The sequence below is a fragment of the Larus michahellis genome, chromosome 5 (assembly GCF_964199755.1).
Source record: "Larus michahellis chromosome 5, bLarMic1.1, whole genome shotgun sequence".
Lineage (NCBI taxonomy): Eukaryota > Metazoa > Chordata > Aves > Charadriiformes > Laridae > Larus > Larus michahellis.
Window position 1 is genome coordinate 86,696,527 of NC_133900.1, and position 21,044 is coordinate 86,717,570.

Sequence of the window (21,044 nt, forward strand, 5' to 3'; positions counted from 1 at the left end):
GAGAATCTGAATTTCACATCCAAAACAAGGGACTCGATGCCTTCTCAGGAGTAGTGTCTTGGGGTTTTCACTACATCAGCTCAAAGCTCAGCAGCAGTGAAAAAAGTGAATGGAATGCAAGAAACAATAAGGAAAAGAACAAAATAGAAAACATTGTCATGCTGTCATGGAAATGCAGGATGCACCTGTGTCTTGAATATCGTATGCAGTTGGATTACCACTCAGTGAGTTTATGGAAGAACTGGGGAAAGTCCAGAGAAAAGCAATTGATATGACTTAAGATTGGGATCCTTCAGTCTGGAAAAGAGACAGTTGACAGGAGAAGAGATGGTCATCTATGTATTATGAAAAAAAAGGTGAGAGAGGTAAGAGGTGAACAATAATTAACAGTCTTTTCCAAGAAGTATGGAAGATCAAATAAAAAAAGAATTCAGATAGAAAACAAATGTGGTGGGTTTGGGGTGTATTTTAACTGCATGGTCACATATTTAAGTAATTTGTGGAACTTCTTGCTGTAAGTTGTGGAACTTCTTGCTGTAAGTTGTGGATACTAAAATCTTATGTGGACTTAAAAAACTCACATTTGAACAATGTAAGGACTTTAAAAAAGCTGAGAAAATAGCACACAATGCCCAGCTGAGGCAGGAACTGCTGTGGGCTGAAGAAATGTGCCCGGGAGCCGAGGGCAGCTCCTGCCTCAGCCAGGGCACCCCGTGCCCGTCTCTGCCGGAGGGGGACACGTGGCAGAGTCTCTCTGGGGCTGACCCCACACAGCCGCGCCGGGGATGGGACAACCAGTCTGTTCCCTCCAGCGTGTGTCACCCCTCTTCTGCCACAGCCGAAGGACGGGAAGTGCTTCCGTCCCTGGAGGGGTTCAAGGCCAGGTTGGACGGGGCTTGGAGCAACCTGGGCTGGTGGGAAGTGTCCCTGCCCAGGGCAGGGCGGGGTGGAACTGGGTGATCTTTAAGGTCCCTTCCCACCCAAACCAGTCTGTGATTCTATGTGTTTTGCCTATTTCTGAGAGAACAGAAAGCTCCTGACCTGGCCGTACAACCTTACCTGCACGGGCAGGGTGGGTTATCCTCTTGCCTCGCACTCCATGAGCTAGATCATCGTCCGCTAACTGCAATTAAATGTTTTGAGATCAGGATGCTCACCTGTTTACTCACGTGTTTTCAAGTCTGTATTGTTTCTGGTGGGATTTAAGCAATCGAACCCTTGCTGAACCAGCTGCACCAAGCAATTCCGATAGCTGAAAGAGGGGAAGCACTCTGAGGAGGACGGGATGGGCGGTTTCACTGACTACACGACTCAATGGCCAAACCCATGGTGAAATCTCACATAATGAGTCATGGCTTTTATAATGCACGGGACTGTCAGTGGGCTGGCATTTCCAAAGGGATCTAGTATATTTTCCTATATGTCACTGGATGTCTCTATAGGCTTCTATTAAACTTTTAAATGCAGTTACCTCATCTATGTCCCAAACCCATTTTTTTTTGACAGGATCTGCCCCCCTACAGTGTTAGAGCAACCCATGCCAAGCTCATGTATCCAGGAAGGACACGGACCGGTGGCCACCAGCCCGCTCTGTTGCCGAAGGCACACTGCCAAACACAGAACTGGAGAAAATCCTGTGGTTTGCGCTGCAGCCCAGAGGAAGCGTCTGTCCTTAGGCAGCGTGCTGCCCGGAGAGCAGGTCCGGCCTGCAAGGTCTACCTTTCAACTTCTGCCTTCCAAACTGGAACCAGAGGAATAATTTCAGGAGGCAAGACAGAACCAAGCCCCAAACTCACATCTATCTCGTGTGTAATCTGCCCTCCTTCCATCAGGGATGAAGGGAACAGACAACTCCTTCCTTCTTCCAGGAAAAGGACACAGTGATTGCTTGTCGTCAGGGCCAGGGTATTGGTTAGCTAATTATTAAAATGTGACAAATCAGTTTTTTAACTGTAGAAACCTTTGGTTTAATAGCTGAAGTGTGTTGGACAGACCTGCCACTTGAAACTCACTGAAACAAAGTAGAGTCCAGAAAATGTCCTGGAAAGGGGAATTTCCCCTTGTGCATGGTATTAACCCTAATTTCTTTGGGTTGCAGTTAGTATTTGCGTGAGGGGAAAAAAAAAGTTAGTTCTTTTTTTTTTTGACAGTGTTCCTTCATAATAAACATTTTTCCATGAAAAAGTGAGAACATGGATTAATGAGAAAGATAAAAAATGTCCCTTATTTTCTGTATCCTCTAAGCTCTTTGTGACATTTGGTTGTTTTCTGTGTTTATAATTTAATACGCCTATTATAATTTAAACAGGCCTTCACATACATGCAAATGCCTGAGTAGCATGGCAAAAGTGATCTTTCTTTGAATTTCAAATGCTACACGAGAAACACCTCATAGTTCACTCGATTATATTTGACACATTTAGAGACAGACCAGTTTGAAACGTCATTTCTTGCTAAACAGTATTGTTGCTTGGGAAAAGTACGAGACCATACTCGTGTTCTTTCTTCTTTTCTTTTCTTATTGAAATCTTAACAGATTTTTTCTATCTACACATTCACAAACACACGGACTAACTTATTTCTCCAAGTAAAAGTAGGAAGGTGTTCTGACTAGGTGACAAACTCCTCTGGGGCTGAACTTCATTCTCCGCTGGGACTCTATGCCTGGTCTGGGACAATGACGTTCTAAGGAAGTTCTCCTTTCACTTGCCTGGGAACCAGATCAAGATGCAATGTACACTGAGTACACCGATTGTCCCAGCTGCTCCAGATTCACATCAAACTAATTTAAGGACAAGATGATGTTCCTAAACATGACAACGTTCCAGAATTAGACAGAAAATGAATCTGCAAAGACCCTCAGCGAGGTGCTGAGCGTCCAAAACTGACACTGAATGCTCAAGGGCTTGTCACTGGTTACTGGTTCCAAGAGGGACTCAGTGAAATTACACTCCTGGGCACTAATTCTGCAGAAGTGAAAAAATACCAGTTATGCAGCTTTGGGTTTAAGGTTCATTCACCAGAAGGAATGGCCTGTAATGGACTGTGGTAATCATGAGATAATACTGTGACTGCACCTATGCTATTTCCTTCATTTACCGTGAGGTCAACGCTACTCTAAAATACATGTTTTTTTCTTAAAAACAAGCAAAAAGGGAGGAAAATCATTGCATATACTTCTTCAGTTCTTCCATTCCACACTCGGTACAGCTCTTTTCCTCTGCAAGATGCCAAATACTGCCCTAGCATGGCCCTATTCCTCAAGCATATTTTCAGGAGATTTGTTGCTAAAAGTGTTTTAGTTTTGCAGATAAAAACACGGGTTTGCTATGTTGCTGGAAGGAGTTTTGAAACACAGATGCAGTTTTTGCATGGCTCTCATACATGTACCTTCAAATGCACGGAACAGGACTCTCTCTCCCGAACCTCACCCAATTCTATTAGCTGTCGGCACTTGCCCGCCACTGGAAGTTCGCTCCTGCTGGGTAGTAACAGGCTCAACGCCACATAAATTACCATTACACAGTACCATTAAAAATACTGTTTTCTCACCAAGCATAGTTTAACACAGTGCAGAAAGGAAGTTAGAAAGGCATTTTTTTGAACTTTCTTAAACTAATCTGTATTCTCAGTGACATTTATACAGTAAACCATGATATGGTGTTTTTCTTTTCCATTAATATTTCCTGGTTATTTGTTGATTCTGCAATAGCCAAGTGATAAAAGTCTGTCTCCTGTATTAACTTACATTATTTCACCTAAAATGGTCATGACACTCCTTTGCTTAGCAGTTGAAAAGCCTGCTAGAATAACTCGTTTAACGCGGTATTTGTCACTGATTCCAAGACAGCGTTGTAAAAGCCGATGCATTTGCAGCTTTCCTTATTTATCCTGAAGAGGCGATTTCCCCCCTCAAATAGCTCAATATCTGTTTCCCCTTAGTAAGAAAACGAGTGTGAAGGCAGGTGAAATAAAGCGTCCTGCAGATGAAGAATACCCTGACAGAACAGCTTATTTAAAAACCAAAAGCAGATTTCAAAGCACTGGCTTTAAAAATAGACCCAAACAGGATGAATGAGCTAAATATTTCAACTCCTGCAATTTATATTTGTTTTAAATATTTTGACATAGTTTTCAGTTCAGAATGATTTTTCTCTGTTCCTATGATAATGGAAATTGTAATGAAATACTTTATCTACCTTAGTGAGAAGTCTCATCTTGTCTGACTGGCTTTTGATGAATAGCAGGAGCACAGACTGGAAAAAATTGAAATAACTAATAGATAAACTTACTTATAGCTGGAACCTTATATGAATCTTGGAACTAGAAGCTCTTATTGATATAGTTGTCAAAAGATCAGGTCATAGAAAAAGTTTCTCCAGTTTTCTTTTACTCAGAACAGTCATTTTTCAATATCTCATTAGAATTTTTTGGCATGTTAACATAGTCATCCCATATACCTGAATTCCAAGCCCAAATTTCAATGATATTTTCTAAGTCAGGTACAGAGTCAACAGCTGAAGAGCAACTGCTCCTCTAAATGAGTCTAAACTTTAAATTTCTTCCTAATATTGGGCTATAAAAGACACCTCTTGCCATGTAGGATAAAAATCTCTTTCAGATACACCTACTGCAGTTGATAAAGTACTTCTGAATATTGCTGACACAGTCATCCCTGGTAAGACAGGAATACGCTTTGGAGGCAGCACACCTGACATTGCTGGGAGGGATACGCATGCCTTAAAATGCCCGCAGTTTAGTTTTCTTCAGTGCTTTGCCTTTTTGTAACAAATACATTATTTCTACTAAGCATATTTTATGTGCTGTTTAGCTCTTACAAAATCTATGATGATAAACCAGTAACGAAGACCATTTGGTGGTAAAAAAAATACATCTGTTGATGAACGCAAGAAGTCATGGAATGAAGACAAGCAGCCAGCACGCTTCATGACTACTCACTTCTTCGGTTTTCTTTTAATTGAGGTCCACTTCGCAATATCGAGGTCGACTCCGTACTGGATCTGCATGTGGAGAGAGGTGATACTGTGCTGAGATGACAGGAGAGCAGCTGGGGACGCTTACGCTCCTGACCGGCCTGGCCCTGGAAACACCTGGAAACATAGAGGGCTCATTTTCCAAACAGACATGACTAAGCAAGTAAAATTCAAATGATTTGCCTTATTTTCTAAAATATTTCATACTAATATCTGTATGCCTTATCAAAAATGGAATATTAAATGCAGTAATTTATTTATTTTAATTAGAGTAAGTCCTAAGAACAAAGTAACTGTCCTGTCTACAGTACTACACAGAACGTCAACATATGATAATCTGAACATGGTTCTGGTGGAGTTTTCAAAATAATTTTGCACTGTTCTGTGCTACCTCTACCTTCATTACTGACCCACATGAAACAGATGTGGCCCAGAGCAGAATAATCGTGGAAATTCTATGATTAGTCTGAAAAAAAATAGGGAAGTCATTGTAATCATAGAATCACAGACTGGTTTGGGTGGGAAGGGACCTCAAAGCCCCCCCAGTGGCACCCCCTGCCCTGGGCAGGGACACCTCCCACCAGCCCAGGTTGCTCCAAGCCCCGTCCAACCTGGCCTTGAACCCCTCCAGGGATGGGGCAGCCACAGCTTCTCTGGGCACCCTGGGCCAGGGGCTCACCGCCCTCACAGCCAAGAATTTCTGCCTCACATCTCATCTCAGTCTCCCCTCTGTCAGTGGAAAACCCTTCCCCCTCGTCCCACGGCTCCCCTCCCTGCTCCAGAGTCCCTCCCCAGCTTTCCTGGAGCCCCTTGAGGGACTGGCAGGGGCTGGAAGGTCTCCCCGGAGCCTTCTCTTCTCCAGGCTGAACCCCCCCAGCTCTCTCAGCCTGTCCTCCCAGCAGAGGGGCTCCAGCCCTCCCAGCATCTCCGGGGCCTCCTCTGGCCCCGCTCCAACAGGTCCGTGTCCTTCTGCTGTTGGTGCCCACGCGCTGGAGGCAGCACTGCAGGGGGGTCTCCCAGAGCGGAGCAGAGGGGCAGAATCCCCCCCTCGCCCTGCTGCCCACGCTGCTGGGGATGCAGCCCAGGCTGCGGGGGGTTTCTGCGAGTGCGCCTTGCCTGCTCATGTTGAGCTTCTCGTCCACCAGCACCCCCAAGTCCTTCTCCTCAGGGCTGCTCTCCAGCCATTCATCCCCAGCCTGGATTTGTGCTTGGGATTGCCCCGACCCAGAAGCAGGACCCTGAAGGCCGCCTTTTCCTAGACACAGGGGTGCATATGTAGAAAATTTTAGTTTTGATATCTATTCTATTTTTAGTTGTAAAAACGCACAGATTGTTCAATTTTCATTAAAAATTCTTATATTGTCCTCGTAAACTAAGTCCAAAGTTATATAGGGAAACTGTTGTAAATGAACTTGCAACACATCTTTTGGAAGAACAACCAAAAAACTCCACTAACAGGATAAAAAAAAAAAAAGTAGCTAAATTAAATTGCTGACATTATATTAATAAATAACATAAGCGCCAAAGACATAGTAAAAATGGCTTTAATACAAAAAATATATTCGCTGCTCTTCTCAAGCAATTTTCTAAGTTTTTAATACAGCTACATAAATGAAAGAAAGAAACTTAAAATTCAGTGCTATATATAATACATGGCACATGACTGGATATATATCTTTGACGTGATAATATTATTAACTTTCTTTTCGGCTTCATTCATTCATCTCCCTGATGAAAAAATTCTGGATGCTGTAATTTACGATCTGTCAAGAAGATTCACGGATTAAACTAGATTTGTGGAAGTTGCCTGTCTCTTGCCTGTTTAGCATAAAAATTTTACTCTCACGAGAAAACCTTGTGGCTACTTTACAATTAGTCATAGCTGGTTATCGTCCACACAGAAAAAGACACCGTCACTACTGTGCACTACATTCATCACGTTGTTAAATGTCCCTGGTTGGAATAGCAAAGACATAGTTTGCTCTGAAGTATTTACTAGTGGTTCTTTGGTTTTGGTTTTTTGGGTTTTTTGTTTTTTTAATAGCTGGATGTACTTACCTCTAAGATGTAAAGTCCATGACCTATAGGGATACTCCAGAGTTTACAGGAAGCAGAGTTACTGCTTGCCTCCATGAAGCAGCGTGCCTTTGAGGAACAAGCCATCGCTCGGGCTTCATTGTTTGCAAGTACTTCTATGCATTAAGAACAGAAAGACCATGAGAAAAGCGGAAAGAATAAGAAAAGCTGGAATCTGTAGCCACAACACACAAAAACTTTGCTTAACTCCCAGATACGTTTTCATGTGTCACTGAATTTCTTCCCTTAGAAAACTAAAGTAAACAAAACACTAAAGAAAAGGCTGTGCCCACCGTACTTTTCATCTGGCTATACCCAAGAATTTGCAACAAATGCTCCCCAGAACACACGTTCTTGTAAAACTTCTTTACCAGTTTAGCAAAGTAAAAAGGTTCACAGTGTTAATACCAGGGAGCCAGCAGGGGGTGGGCAGCTTGGCATAAAACGGAATGTAAAAAGGAGGGACTCTGGACACTGCAAAGCACAAATTGCGAATGCGCATGGCTATGATTTACTTCAGCAAATACCATACAGTACTATGCTTAGAAATGGGAATATTTACCATCAGATATCCCGAAGTGAAGCTAAAAAGCTACACAACCAGCGCTTCCTACTGAGAGTTTCGGCAATATGTGCACGACCATGCAGTTAGTGCCTGTAAAAACAGACAGATTTTGGCTGTGAGACAGAGAATACATTTTGCTGCCAGAAGAATGTGCCACAGGAAAACAAAATGAACTGGTGAAAATAAACTCATAAATTAACACTAAAATATCAAATATAAAGCTATTTAATTTGGTATAATACAACAAAAAATTGCTGACAACAAAATTATTTGTATTAGTATTCATTTCAATCTAACAAAAACATCGTTGTTACACAACTTCTCAAACCAATATGTAAAGTTGAAGTGTTCCCTTCTAACCCAAAATTTTAGCCAAAAATACCACGTGTTCTAGAGAACGCAAAGGTATGAATATGAATGTATTCATTTTTTGAGAACGACAACATGTTTTTCAGGGAGTAATTAGGAAGAATGAAATACAAAGCTCAGAGATGCAGAAACACAGTCACTTTCTTGATGATGAACTGATTACCAATGAGCTTGAAAACTTCCTGATCAATGATATGGAATCCTAATTTAGAATTATTCTACATAGAGTAGAATCTTCATGGTTGGAAAGGACCTTTGAGATCATCGAGTCCAACCATAAACACACAAGAAAAACTACCAACCTACAATGTCTGCCACTAGAGTATGCCCTGAAGTGCCACATCTGGACGTTTCTTAAACACCTCTAGGGATGGTGACTCAACCCCCTCCCTGGGCAGGCTGTTCCAGTGCCTGACCACTCTTTCAGTAAAGTAATTCCTCCTAATATCTAACCTAAACCTCCCCTGCCGCAGCTTCAGACCATTTCCTCTGGTCCTGTCATTATTCCCCTGGGAGAAGAGGCCAACCCCCACCTCTCTGCACCCTCCTTTCAGGGAGTTGTAGAGGGCAATGAGGTCTCCCCTCAGCCTCCTCTTCTCCAAGCTAAACATGCCCAGCTCCCTCAGCCTCTCCTCAGATGCCCTGGTCTCCAGACCCCTCACCAGCCTGGTTGCTCTCCTCTGGACACGCTCCAGCACCTCAATGTCCCTCTTGTACAGAGGGGCCCAGAACTGAACACAGCACTCGAGGTGAGGCCTCACCAGTGCCCAGTACAGAGGCACCATCACTTCCCTGCTCCTGCTGGCCACGCTGTTCCTGATACAAGCCAGGATGCTGTTGGCCTTCTTGGCCACCTGGGCACACTGCTGGCTCATGCATATCCATATAGAAAATACAGCTTCTATAAAGTACATAAATATGGATATTTGGAATGTAAAACAAGCCCTGTGTATCTGCTTGCCCCCTCGGGTTTAATGCTAGGACAATGGAAGGTCTTTCAGGCTATCACAGCATGAGTCATGCCCTGTTTTATCACCCATGAACAATTGCTGGAGAACTTTTGTGAGATACCTGCCTGATTAAATGCCTACACATTTCTCACTCTTTCCCTTTTCAAGTATCTTCTTGATATAGATCATAATACCTATTTCCCTACCTATTTCTCTGTCAAATATGTCCTTCCTCTAGAACTAGAGAAGGCTTGGCCCCGTTTTATTCTTGAATGACATGTCATCAATGTTACTTGCATGGTCCCGATTTAATAAGTGGGGTCACATCAAGTACATTATATCCCCCAGGCAGCAAAAATTTAACAGCTCCATAAATGTGTCAAGATGACAAAAACCTCATAAAGTTGATATAAATTTAATATGAATGACCACTATTCTAGATTTTCCTGCAGGTACCACTAAAATTACTTTTTTTTTTTCTTTCTTTTATTAACAGCTTCCTGAGTAACCACACAGAAGCACACTTAAATTATAGTACAGTGCATTCCAATTTATTTTAGAAAGCATTTTAAATAAATTGATATCCATATCCTGTAAAACATGCTGTTGGCAGCCGCCTTTGTTTTGCTCGGTAACTGAGGTACAAATTTAAAATAATCAGAGTAATTTTTGCACAGGATGTGAATAAAAATGTAAGATTATTTAGTTATTGAAAACAAACAATAAAAAATTTTATACCTTTCACAGCTTCAATATTGCCTGTTCAATGCCTCCCTCTCCCCAAAGAAAAGAAAAAAACACCTTAGACCAGTAAATGAAAGGAGTATTACAGAAGAACAGTCTAATATTAAGTTAGAATTGAACTCCAAAGCCCTTGGTGTTCTCAGGAAATGCGTAAGTGACAAAGACACAGAGCTGGTTACTTTCTACATTCCTGTTGAAGTTCCTGTCATGAATTTTATGGATTACTGCTAAAAGGGAAACTGGATGGCTTGAAAACACTATAGAAAATGAGGTGTCCAAACAACAGTGCGGGAAGATCCTTATTAAAATCAAGAAATAGTATGGTATGCGGCACTTTCTCCGGTTCCACACCCACTCACAGGCTAAATCAATAATACGGTAAGAAGGTACGCATATTTACTTTTTGCCTGCGACCTTCCTTTTCCTAGGTTGTGCCCTATGTCGTGAAGAACTGAGGCAGTGGTACAGAATTTTACTATTTTTGTTCTCTCAGCATTTTATTTCTAGAACCAAGACAAAGCACGTTATCATGCCCAGCATAAACTGTGCTCCTGACACTTTAACTTAATGAACACGAAGTTAAAACAATTATGTTGTGACTGATCAGGCTTAGGCGATCCACTGCTCTCCTCTCATATCTGAAAACACACAACTGTGCAATGGTGCCAGTTTTATCCAGAACTTCAGAGCATGTTAAATTCCCATCCTGCTCAAGAGGACTCTATGTGCTTGATGAAACCCCGACTGCATGGATCAAGGACCCAGATTCCCTTAGATGTCAGTGGAACAAGGATTTTACCTGAACTCCTTTTTAGTGCAATTTCAATTTTTCTTTTGATGCTGTTTAATCAGTATTTAATTTTTTTTTGAAGCTCCTTTTGCTTCTCTGATCAACTGGATCAACACAATCCACAAAAACTCTAATGCTGCCAGTTTGATGAATCAATTAAAAGAATCTTGTTACATGAGATACCTATACAGAAATACTTATTTCATATCAAAACAGTTAAAATAGAAATTATTTTTTAAAAATTGCCTAAGATTACAGATGCTATTGAATTCCATTAATATACCTATTAACACATTTTGCTGAATATTATTGCTGCTTCATTAACCACTTTTTGCTGCCAGAAAAAAACTACAAAAAAGTTTCCATTTATACAATAGCACATTTGCAGTTCATAGCAAGAACACCACCAAGTTTCCCACAGGAAAATAATGGACACTTCCCAGAGGATTATCTGAGTCTTGACAAAACCATTAACAGGACAGAAATTCCAGTGCCGCATCTCGCTCGGAATTAACAGCACCCACCGGACCTGTCAAAGAAGGGGAGGGTAAGTCGCTGCTGCGCCCGTTTCCCACTAGCTGCCAGAACATTCCCGCTTCTGAGCGCGGTCGCCTTTCCCAAATCAGTGCTTCCCACTGCAGGTGGAAGCTCTTCAGCTGCCAGCTGCTCGTTAGCTGGGGTTTACTGTATGGGTTGGAGAAGCCAATCCACGTTTATTTGTCATGGCAATGGGTTACACTGAGGGTTACTGTACACCTTCTGAATGGCAGGAAATTCTTTCCATTTTTATAGGTAACGTGACTGCTTGCAATCCTGCAAATGCACCTTTACGCATATACAAAACCTTATGTGTATGTTATTTAAATTAGTCTCAGTAACTAGAGTGACTGAAGTTATTAACTTCAATTATATGTGAAATTGCCTGAAGATGGACTATGTTAGCCTCGTTATAGTCATAGTAATATTTTGCTAAGGTTCATAATTACAGAAAAAGTGCACAAAGCCATGGTTTGCCCTCTACGAAACTTCACCCAACAAATTCATTAAGGCCCCCCATTAGCTCTGGAAGACATTCAGCTCAGTACTGCCACGGGTCCTGACACGGGGGAGCAGCCTGGATAAGTACTGAGAACTAAATCACGTACCTAGTCATGACGGACATCTCATTTAAATTGTCGGAGAAAAATGCCTAATACTAAACTAAATAAATATTTCATGCTAGCCATCTAAATAAAAACGGTAGGAATAAAAATGCAGGAGAAAGCAGCATCTGACTTTTAAAAATAAGATTCTGAATTCTACCCGTCCCAGAAAGCAGGTAATCTAAACTCATCTCCAATGACACTTAAAATAATTTTCAATATTGTTCCTTTGCACTCTTTGTCATTTGCCTGCTCGTTTTTAAACCTTCAGCCTCTCAGTTTCTTTCCGGAGTGTGCTCTCATTATGAAATATGTAAGCAATCCCTCTTCAATTACAGGAATACATTTAAAAGAATCGGTGAAATAAAACGTTCCCAGTTTAAGTACCTAAAGAGGTAACAAAAAGTAGGGGTATTACAACATGAGTGACAATTTCAAGAGACGCTTTCAAGTAAGTAGAAGCAGAGCATTAAACTGAATATTTGCATCTCTTAAGCTGACCACTTTAGATGCTGTATAAACTCGATATTTGAATGTTAAATTACCCTGCGGCAGCAATAAAATACCAAGAATTGCACATGCAATAGTGACGGGCACAATCCAAAACAGGTTTAAATGTAAGAATCCATTTTAAATAATGGGAAACATTTCTTCCTGGTATATTCAAGCATGTGGCTAGGATTTTTGGAATCCACTCATACTCATGCCTTGTTAACTAGATACTGCAGGTTGTTAATCACCCTCTCTAACAACCCATACCCCTGTGCCTTTAAACTGGCCAAACAAATAAGGTAAAAAACCTGCTGGGCTGGTCTCTCTGGTCCCCTGAGCTCCTGGAAGCACCTCGGATGCCAAACCCCTGGAATTCACTTGTCCTCCAGCTCCTCATCGCTGGAAGTTCCTCCCAAGGATTTTATTAAAAGTACCAGCAGGACTGTAACGTACACGCTTTCTTCATTTCCCTGAACAACACACCATCGAGGGACAAAACACGGAATAGTATAAAGCGGACAAAATCAAGGTTGCATACAGAAATGAATGCTGATGTGAGCGTTCATCTGATAAATAAACGCATTTACATTGAGCCTGCGAGTTCATCAGCTCTCCCGAGAGCCATTGCCTCCGCCAACCCGAAGAAACCCACCCCACGCTGGTCCCACTCACCTACGGCAAAGACCGTGGAGCTCGATGTAACGATGCAGCTGTGCCAGCTCGGCCGTCCTGAGACATAATGGTAGCTCTCGGAAGACAACTTAAAGATAATTAAGTGAGACTATAAGAGGCACTTTCAGTAGAGTTTCCTTATTCCCGACTCTAAACTTAAATGCAAGAATTTATGGAATTTGGCCCATATGGCCAGTACTATTATTGCTGTATTATTATCAAAAGTGCACGAAATTTCAAACCATCAGTAATAAAATTAAGAATGAAAATAAGTAGCTTAATTTTTATTTAGACCAGATGTTTTCCTAAGTAATTTTTAGTACACTGATTGGAATGTTTAATCACTGTATCACAGCAAGAGAAATGACAGAAGGCAAACAATTTTAAATAATAAAAACAAGAGGAAAGCAACGCAAGATACAAGCTGGGAGACAATGACTAAAAATGACAATTGAACTACTTACAGTATTTGATTTGCAATTCTCCACAGCAGTGTATCAAGCTATTTCATCAGGAGATTTTAATTCATTCATGAAAAGACACGTCAAAAATAAAGAGCACCTGTTTGGCAAGTAAACAAAATACATACAAGACCATTAAAACAAGTCTGGTTGGATTTTCATATTTTCTAAGAGGTTAAAAAAAGGAGAGTGGCAGCTGAAGAGCTTTATGTGCTTTGCATAAACTGAGAATATGAAAACTGAAAAACAATTACTTGCGTAAATTGATTGACTCACAAGGATAAAAGAGTGATGCAACATCACCGAGATTTAAATAGTAACTATAAGAAACACATATGCGGTTTCTAACAAATGAATTCATGAAATACGTTAACTTGGTTTGTAGAATCGAGCTCCTCAAGCTGGATGATTCCCAGCTTCGTTCACGTATCTAAAGTTATTTTTCAAGGTCTGAATCCAAAACTCCATTTCGGAGCAGGACATCTCTGTACCTTGTAACAAACGCACGATCTGTAATCAGGATCTCTTTTTCCAAAGCATCGTGTCAGTTTTGCAAGTTAATTTCTGGTAGCAAATTAGAGTCCACTCACATCCAGTCAGACAGTTCGAGACCTCCCTGCTCTGCTCAGCCCCCGGCGTCCCTCAGCACCTGGCCTGGCCCCAGGGACAGCCCCTGCTGGGTGCCGACCGGCGCGAGCCGGGAGAAACGGAGGAAAGAGAACGACGCTGTGAGGGGGAGCGAGGGGCACTGCCGTGGTGGTGGAAGGAGAAAGGACACGGGGCTGCAGGAGACCAGAGCTCGTTAGGTTTTGTGCTCAGGGAGCAGCTTCTCAGCCATTACAGTTCCTGAGCTGATATCCCGACCCTGTCAACGAGCCAGGCGGGAGGGGGATGTTTCAAAAAAGAAACGCAAAATAAAGCCAGACACTATGCAAATGTATAGAGAAGTGAAGTATCCGTTTCATTTAAAAGGTATTCATCAGTAACATTAAATCCTAAACAACTCGCTTCGCCCGCGTTCGCTATGCGTAAACTCAGTTTGCCTAAGCCTGGAAAAAGGAGTAGGTAGAAGGCAAAGCCACTAATTCTACCCACCTTCCTCGCCACGATTAACACCACCCTCACTCTCACTAGGGCAGAACCATTTATTTTCTAACATGGATGCAGAAGTTTGATATTCAATAAAAACTGGGAAAACTTCCACCAGCTGAATTTCCGAAGATAGTAACAACAACGACAATAATTATAGTAGGCCACGGTGACAGTGGATGATAACAGTAACATCTTTCAAACACAGACATACTGCAAGAAGGGGGGGAAAAAGGTCAAATCAATGGGTTTCCACTACAATTTGCAGAGTTGAGGGTAACGTAATAACTACAGTGATTCTGTTCGTATTTTAAGTTGTTAAAAATCATTGTTTCCCAGCACAAAGTACAATAGAAAGCTTTTTGTCTGTCTTCAGTCTATTTTCCTCTTTCCTTGAATATACTACACCTAAGTAAGGTTTGCACCTTCTGTTATTGAGACAATCGCAGCTCTACCTCCTCCACCTACACAAACACCAGTTAATCCACTGTAATCAATGCAATTGATTACACCAACGTTAAATTGACGTGAACTGAGTAAAATGAATGCCATGCCTTCTGCTAAGGGAAAACTGCAGACGCGGTAAGTTTCAAAAATACTTTAGACTGTATTTGCAAAAGTAAAACTTACGCAGTATTAACGATTATATTAAAAAAACACAGCCTGGAGCCATTTCGACACTACAAAAATTGCGGAACTGTTTTTATTATTATTGCAGTGCGTGGATTAGGGGGACACATGCTACAGCACGCAGCTGTTGCAAAGCTTTCTCTTTTAACGAGCATTGTTCCTCTTTCTGTAGGTAACTAAATAATTACGTAACCCAAAGAGACTAACGAACGCGTGCTCTGGAGTTTCTGACTTTCTGCACAGCCTAACGCTCACACCGCAGAGGCCCCAAATACCCTGAGACTCCAAATAGGAACTATTTTAGGCCGGTATTTAATTGACTGGAACTCAGAAACTAATTAGCAGATTTGCATGAGACTTCACAGAAAAATCAAGCTTTAATGAAAGACTGTTTACTTGAAAAATAGGGGAAGGCATTTTTTCACATGAAACAAGGAAAATGAGTTTCTACTTAAGCGTAAGAGAAAATGGAACGTTCTACATCTATACAGAGGTCAGTTCTATTCAACAATAATAATTAACATAACTGAGCCAAACTAAACAAGCAAATATACATTCAATAACGGCAATTAATTAATTGTACACGATTTCTGGAATGAGAAATGTGGCGTTCTGCGTACACAGACTGTGTGACCCACAGGACTGCTCTGTTTTCCATCCTAGTTTCCCGGATCAAGCCAAGTTCTAACTTTGGCTTAATAACTTCAGTCTCAAAACCCACCGGCTTTGAATTCCCCCTGTCCCACTTGGAAGTCCATCCTGGAACTCAGACGCACGTATGTATGACGCGCATTCCTCTGAGATCGGCAAGGACACTATTCACAGGAATATCAAGATTTTAGCCCCACATATAGAAAGGTAGCACTTTGACTTTGTTTCCTCTGATCTGACAGAATCTCAGTTTTCCGCAATCTTCCATGACACAAACATTTGTCTACCAGCAGTTCTCGTGTGCAAACGCTTCCTAAAGCACGAGAAGTGCAAAAACGCTGCTCAGAACTCCCTCGACCGCCATCTGTAAATGTTGGAAAGTTCACTGCAGCCGCCTCTGATCTGGCAGCACGCCCAGAGATAACCGATGGGTGCGCATCGAGATGTGGGAGCGCAGAAACGATCAGCTCCACGTCTGGGCTATTCTAAAAGCTTACCGTGGAAGTAGTCGTTTATTAAAAAAACGTAGAACCTTTCTTAAGCACTAAGAAAAAGGCTGCAAAGAATTTTAAGGCCAAGAGGAATTTAAAGCAAAGTAATAGTGAAATAATTTGTGGAGGAGGAAAGGAGCCTTTGGAAATGAATGTTTATTGTACCGCTGAATTAACGGTAAAAGAAGCAGCAACCATATGTATGGGTATTCTCCAGTGGAAGAAAAGGATATAAAAAAAGATTAAGATGGAAATTAAATGTGTGGCTGATGATAACTATTGACCATTCATTAAAGGCCTTAATAAAGTGCATTTTTTTCATTTGTCAGTGACCCATGTTTGCATGTTTTTATTTTGATTAAGTATGGTTGTGATGATGACAATCCTGTAAGAAGAAAAGAGCAAGCAGCAAAACCTTAATGTAATTTAAAGATTACTAGTATTAAATTAAATTTAATTTGAAATCTATAGCTAGGGAAATGAATTTGAACGATAGCAGACTACAGTTAGGACTTTCACATATGATAAACTCAAATATTCTTTCAACTAACCTTCCAAATGAAAGAACTGCTATCACTTCGTACTTGAAATGAATTAACAGAGAACATTTTTACTGGTGAAAAATATTTCTGACTTTTCACTACGATTTTTTTACCATTTCTATTTTATTTCAGAATATTACTGCATTTACATTACACTACAACTATATGGAAATACAAGGAAAAATGCAACGAGGAAGCAAGCTGAAATGATACTATAAAGCACCGATTCTCTTCAAAAGCAAGAACTGATACTATTTTTTGTATTAGTTTTATTACAAATAAAAACACTACAGAATAAATCACCTGTAAACTCTGAGTAGATTTTTCAGTCTTTCTTTAAAATATAGATTTGTGTCAGCAGTATTATCTGGAAACCATGTATGCATAGATGCTATGCAATAACCTCGAAATAATTAAATTAATGTTTATTGTATTCTAAAAAAAATTTAAATATTGTCATCAGATAATCTTCTTGAAAATAAACTAGAATTTAACAGATGTGCATTGAGAACCATCACAAGTGACTTTATGAATGTAACCGCACTCAGGAAGAGTCACTGCCCCTTCACCGAGTTTTACGCCTGCAGCGTTTAGGATCTGGGTGGCCACAACAATCTGGCGGGCAGCGCTGCTGTGTGAATGGTCCTGCAGACACTCAGTGAATCTCATTCACGCTTTCTGCAGGATGCCCTGACACGATTCCACAGGTGGCTGCACAAGAGCCCACTTCCAGCACCGATACCATTCCAGCGGGTCCCGCCACAGGCACCAGAGGAGATGAAGAGGCTCCTGCCCAGAGCACACAGGAATATCTGCAATAACCACAAAGCAAAATTCCCCAGCAACAACCCAAATTACAGACATTACGTACGCTTCCTATTTGGTAGCAAAACTTTAAGCCCCGGCTGGGATTGCCCCCCGTACCAGAAAAGGAAATACGGAAAAACAGTCGGCCTCCTCATCCTCCTTCCTGACTAGAAACCAGCACAACGTCTGCAAAGGAAATTCCCTGTGAAAACACTCCTCGCAAGTTACAGTACTTAAGGAAAACGGGGTCTCCTTTTCCACGGTAATTGATGGGCAGTTTCCCACATTATAATTTGCTCAGATCCCTTGAGCCAGCCCATGATTTAAAGCCACAATTAGACTTCTACAGTAGGAAAATAAGCAAGCCGCTCATTAAATTTTCCATAGTGTACATGTTTTGTGGTACAGTTAGCAGCTTTGTTTCAAGAAAAAGTAAGGAATAATACTTCTTAAAACTTCCGCCCTTCATAAAAAAGGCACAAGATTCAGGAAAACAGCCCATCACGGACTGACAAGAACTTTGGCAGCTCTTCTAGCTAGATTCACTGTCTAGTATGGGGTGTTTCCTCTTAACTATTCATCACAGGTCTCCTTTTATCAAAATTACAAATTTTCTTCTAGCATTTTTGCAACACTAAATTCTGAAAGTGCCTTGATGAATTTTAATTAATCTTCAGCATAAATAACCCAAGGCAGACAGGTATTATTCTTAATTTACAAATGAGAGACGGCATACAGAGAAGTGACCTTGTGCATGTTTGTGCAGAAAAAAACCCCTGAACAGAAGCCAGGTTTACATCTCAGGGGTTTCTTTCACAGTCTGACAGACATACTTCATCTTTTCATTTCTCGCTGATGTTCTCCATGCTCAGCAGCTGCTCGTGTAACCTATTTGCAAAACTCCTATCAACTTCTGAGTGAGCAAAGTCCTTACTACTCCCTAGGCAGTAAAAGTTACTCAGCCCATAGTCCCCCCTCATCCCTCCAAAGAGGTAAATATTTCTTTTCCTAATCCTTTCTACAGAACCTCCGAGGATGTGCAATAAGGCAAAAGGGAGATGGTACTTTCTGCTTTCGGCTGAAGGCTGCGCTGGGTCTCGCCCACCCAACCCGCTGGCGCACGCCGCTCGCTGAACAACTGAGCTCAGGAGTTGTCCCAACATGCCCAATGTGCCACCGTGCTGACACAACATCGGCTTTGACCCTCTAATTCTGCAGTGAAAGCTTCACAGGCACATCCGTAGCCTTTAAGCTAATTTTGAGCCCAGAATACATCTCCCCTTCTCACGACATGGTCTGTTGGGCACTCACCGCTTCAGGGGTCGGTGCACTCCTCAGAGCTACAGAACTGCCCACTTCTGTCTCCACATTCTCACACGGACCTCTGCTCCTGACAAACTGAGATTTAAAAATGTGCTAACAGCACAAGTAGGGAAAGTAATATTCCTACGCACATTCCATCAAATTCTGAGATGCATTTCCATTGGTTGCGGTTTGGGCTGGGTTGGCCAACGACAAGACGACAGATGCTCTCCCCCACCTCCGTCTCCAAGGAGAGGAAGAAGAGAGAGAGAGAGTTATGAGCTGAGAAAAAACCTAAACTACTGTAATGAAAAATTAATAATAAAATAAAAAAGGAAATAATGAAATAGATAAAATATATAAAAATATATACAAAACTGGATCAAGTTCCAAGGAAGATGTCACTGGCAGGCACTGGGGAAGTTCCAGACTGGACTCAGTGACAAACGGGAACTGGAACCCACCGACCGGGATGAAAAGGCAGATGAGCTGATGGGGTCCTCCTCAGACGTCAGTCGTTGAAGAAAGAGAGCCATTGAGGAAGCCCAGCCATGGAAGAAGCCCACTGCAGAAGAAGCCAACGCATCGATCCCTCAGCTTTTCCACTCCTACCACCTTCTCACTGAGGGTAAAACGGGAAAAAACAGCTATCTTGGAAGATCCAGCATCCCAAAATTGAACTGATGCTATAGTTCTAAAGGTGTTTAGTCAAGGGCTACCTCCAAGGCTATCAAATACATTCCAACACAATGGAACAACCCACTCATACAAAGGACAGAACAAGGGGAAAAAAAAAATCCCCTAATGGCAATCCCACTGCTGTTGCTATAACGAGGAGTAACTCGTGTATTTCCAATATTCAGCAAAATCTTCATGTATTATTGCTGTACACGTGGACATTGTCGCATTCTCTGCTCTAACAATGTGTTGTTTATCAGCAATAGTCACTCGAGCCATTTAGGATCCATCACACCGGACCCTCTTCCCCAGGCTCTGGAACTCCCGTGTGGAAATGCATCCATCTACATAGGCAATGCTTTAATTTAAGCCTTTTATATATCAAGTCTTTGTTTCTTAGCTCTGTAAAAGCCAACTGGTGCTGATTTGGGTTTTGTGTTTTACTAGAAAACATTAAAATACGTCCTCTTTAAAAGGCAAGTCTTTGTGAACAAGGTAGCTTATGCAATAAGAATATTACTTAGCTAACCCAGGCTGAAACGGTGATAATGTGTGTAAACTGAGAATATACAGCTAATTTGTTGGCAAGGGAATGGCTCCTGTTCTCAGCTGTGAGATCAAGGCAAACTTATGCTTAAATTAAAATAAGCCATGCTTTGATAATGGAAGCGGTATCAGGCAAATCAGCTAAACATGCTTATTTTAGGCCCCTCCATCTAAAGGTTTCGCAAGCACTTTCCAAAATGGGAAGTACATAAAACTCATCAAAACCTTTAAGATGACTCAGACTTGAAAGCACATTTTGTTAAACCAGTCCATAATTTAAAAAAAAGAAAATCAGTAAAATGTTTTTCTTACGTGGGTCAGAGTATCTGTCTTCAGCAGGTATTGTATTTTCAAACCTACAGCAGCTGATAGCGGTCAGCTCGATTCCCTAATTCATTTCCCCAAGCATCCTGATAATACTCATTCTCGGTATAACAGTCTACTAACATCATTCTATAACCAAATTCTAATTTCAAGGTGCCATCAGCAACAGAGGGACACTGGCCGCGGAGCGCTGAAGGCCCCCAGCGACCTCTGGACCCACCTGCACCAGGCATTTCTCACTCCGCCCAGACTGGAGACGTCTGCGACAGGTATCTGCTGTAATTCAAGGTCACCTCCATCGCTGCACTCTCTTATTCCCCACCAGTGTAAAAATTAGATGCTCCGTTCCCATCTTCATGTCATAACTATTGCCTGCGAATATTATACCAATTTGAAAAATTCCATTGATTCCCAGGGGAAAAGTATGGACATTAACATTCTTGTCAACGAGATTATTGGATTTTCAATCTACTAAATACTGAAAGAAATCTCAAGCAGATTGGTTTTGCCTCGGGTATGTATTCTGGTCATGGAGGTCAATGGTTTTTTTATGCCTGGTGTTTGATTACTGCAATACGTCTTAAAAAGGACCAAAAAAAAAAAAAGTCTGAAGTTGCTTAACCGTCACATACATCTAAACGTCACTTCTGGGCGTTCAGGATTTACTGTGTATTTTAAGTGGCTGAAGCGATCTAAGATCATGTTTTTACTATAGGCAATGGTGTAACT